Source organism: Branchiostoma floridae, chromosome 12, assembly GCF_000003815.2.
Source record: "Branchiostoma floridae strain S238N-H82 chromosome 12, Bfl_VNyyK, whole genome shotgun sequence".
In the NCBI taxonomy this organism is placed as follows: domain Eukaryota; kingdom Metazoa; phylum Chordata; class Leptocardii; order Amphioxiformes; family Branchiostomatidae; genus Branchiostoma; species Branchiostoma floridae.
The window spans coordinates 4,358,294-4,361,737 of NC_049990.1; positions in this window are offsets into that span (position 1 = coordinate 4,358,294).

Consider the following 3,444-nt stretch of genomic DNA (forward strand, 5'->3'; position numbering starts at 1 on the left):
GCAGTTGTGTTCATGAAGCTCGCAGAATGATGCTATTGATGAAGACCTGTTGTAAACATCCGTGCCCACAGGCAGAACAAAATGCTTCTTCCTGATAGCCAGACAATCTCCTGTCATTCATCAACAAACCAGAAGCGATCATTTCATCTTCTGACCTATTACTGCAGGGCTCCCCAGTTGAAATTTGTCTGACTGCCAGGAAGAAGAGTTTTCCTCCGCTTGTGGGCACGGATGTTTACAACAGGTCTTCATCAATAGCGTCCTTCTGTGTGCTTCATCAATATTACCACCTCACGAAGTAACCCAGTTCAGTGTCCAATATTTGTGCTTTGGCCAAGGTGATGAAATGTCCTGGCGATTCTTTATCTATGCGCGGCGACACTTTTCAAGGATTTCGACCCATCTTTCCCATCATAAATGTAACATCATAGCAACCCCAAATTCTGGAAAGGAATCCCAAAACACTACATGCCAAAATAGCTTAGTTCCAACATAACCAAACACGTAATGACCATGGTAGACTCGAAAAGTAACAGGACAAAGATCCTTGTCCATCCAGCCGAACACCTATTGGCCTTGGGAGATCCACAATGAGAAACTTCGTTTTCCTTCAGGTTTGACCAATTGGAATCAGAACATGCCAACCTTTACCAAACCAAATAAAGTCATTTGGCCAAATTTTCAAGCATCTTCACAAACCCCTGTCATTCATAAAAAAAACAAGCCTTTATCTTATCCTCTGCCCCTTACTGCAGGGCTATTATGACCAATGGAAATTTGTCTGGCTACAAGGGCACGGATGTTTACAGCAGGTCTTCATCGATACCATCATTCTGCATGCTTCCTCAATAGAACTGCAAGACATCTAGATCTGGCCATTGTATATTATAACAGTACTAGTGTAGGATGAACCGAGTAAGCACTGTCACAGAGTATCACATCCAAAGATGTCGTATTTCCAATGTGAAACATCTCGAAGATGGAAAATACAAGCAAGCTAGCTAAGCCAAGAAGACTTTGCTCATTTTCTGACCACTGCAGGGCTATCATAATCGGTGGAAATTTGTCTATCGGGAAGGAGGCTCGCGTCTTCCGATGCCAGGGGGCATAATTTTTTTTACAGCAATTCTTCATCAATACCGTCCTTTTGCACCTTTCACCAACATTGCTCCACGAAATATATCTATACTTCTGGGCATTGCAAAATAACGAGTACTAGACTGTAAGCATTACCAAATGTCTGACTTGTAACATGTCAACGATTTTGAGAAACGCGACTTATTTCCCATAACGTGTCAAAAATGGGACGCTCTAGATTCAAAGACAAACAAAACCAAACATTACATGTCCTGGGGACAAAAATTATTGTCTCAGCACACTTAAATGTGCCTCATCAATAATGTCACAAGAAACACGTGTCTGGACACTGTGCACAAGGTGAGCAGAGGAAATGTAAGATGTCGAAGATTTTGAGAAATGTGACCCATCTTTTCCATCACACATACACAACGGAAGCTCTAGATCCCAAGACAGGAACCCCAAAACATACCCTGGGGATATAAACCTTGTCAGCAGGTCTTCATCAACAGCATCCTTCCGTATATCTCATCAATATTACTAAACGGGATACATCTATATATCTGGACATTGCAAGCAGGAAAGGCAGAGGAAGGACTGTAGTCACATCCAAAAGTGCCACGGCTTCCAGCCAGACGGACAAACACATCTTTTGTAATACATTTCGCTGGTCCTTCTTCTTTGCTAACAAGCTTACCAGGTTAGTACCGTGACGCTTCTTTTTTCTTTCAGCTTCAAGGTGACATACGTAATGGCTCTTAGAACGGAAGCGCACATATCCATGCTATTTTCTCTGGTCCTTGTGACTGCTGGAGCAGCCTCGGCAAGTTTCTGCTTCCCTCGCTGTATCAATGCTAGCTGGTCTCAATGTTTAGATGACACGATGCCCGAAGAGCTTGAGTATCAATCGGGTACATGCATCTTATGCAAGCGACATAGCAATGTTAGCGTCAGCAATACTCACACCCCCACTGTACCCTGTTTGCTGGGTACGCAAAAAGCACTTGCTATCAGGGGAACTCCATTCGGTGTTCTATCACATAGGAAACTGCCATCCCTTAGCTGGTCATCAGTAGAAACTTTGGTTCTGATCGAGGATGAAATATCAGATTTGGAGCACAATACGATGATTGTGTTTCCAAATCTCAACCGTTTGAGTCTAGATTTCAACAGGCTGACACATGTCAAACAGAGCTGGTTCATCGGTCTAGAGAACCTCGGTTTGCTAACCTTATCCAATAACCGAATAGCGCAGATTGACCCGGGGTGCTTCAGCAATATGCCGGGGCTTCTCTGGCTGAGCTTGGAGAACAACGCGTTGAAGGTCGTAGACCCCGACTGGTTCCTTGGTCAAACTATGCTATTTTACCTGTACATTGGGGGAAATGACATTCAGACCATTCCTCCAAGCTCGTTCAGGAACATGAGTCTGTTTGAAATATACCTGCAGAGAAGTGCCCTGTCCTGTCTGGATTGGGGGTTACTAAAGGAACAGAAGTTTCTGGGTACCTTCTCCGTCAGCGGTAACACTCTGGAAACAGTGCACAATGAAACGCCACATAGATTGGACTGGGCTGTTTCAATACACGAGCAAATCGTATCTGTTGAGGTGCCCAACTTTCTCTATTTCTGCCTTAAGTATCAACTGTCTCAAGAAAGTAACAATAAGGCCTTTTCGTGGAGGTTTGAATCAGCTGATGCTGTACCTCATCCCGAGTCAAAACACAAAGCTGCACCTCCAGTATGTCGTGAGTTAAATGAAGGTGGATTTCCACCAAACCAAATCACTTTGCCACGTTTTGTCGTCATTGCTACGAACGACAACCCAGAAATGGGGGGCCCCAGCAACCATTCGTACCGAGAGAAGTGCAGACGGGTGTGGGAACACAACCTGGGCGTTACAGTAGCTTTGAAGGATAGCTCTGCCTTACAGCTGGTTTCCTTGGGTGTAGGGAACACAACCGAGGCAGATGTTGCTATACTGGTTGACAACACACCACCACACAACAGCACCATAGAGTCAGTCACCGATTCAAACGAAAACCAAAACAGAACCAACGCAGACACTTTCCACGCAGATAACGTAAATCTAACGTGCATTATCCTCTCGAAACACAACCAAGCCCCATTATTCTTAGCCATCCACCGAGTTCCAAACAGGCTCCCAAAAGCATGCCCTGTGCACAAAAGCGACAAAGACCAAACAAGCTTTCAGACACCCATGCCCAACACTAGGCCCCAAACAACAGAAGAGTTAAGATCTCTGACACTTGCAAATCAGCCCACAATGACATCCACATTGCAGCTAGGCACTCTCGAAACCAATCTTGACCAATTCACGAGTACGCCCGCACCAAAGTTCCCTGT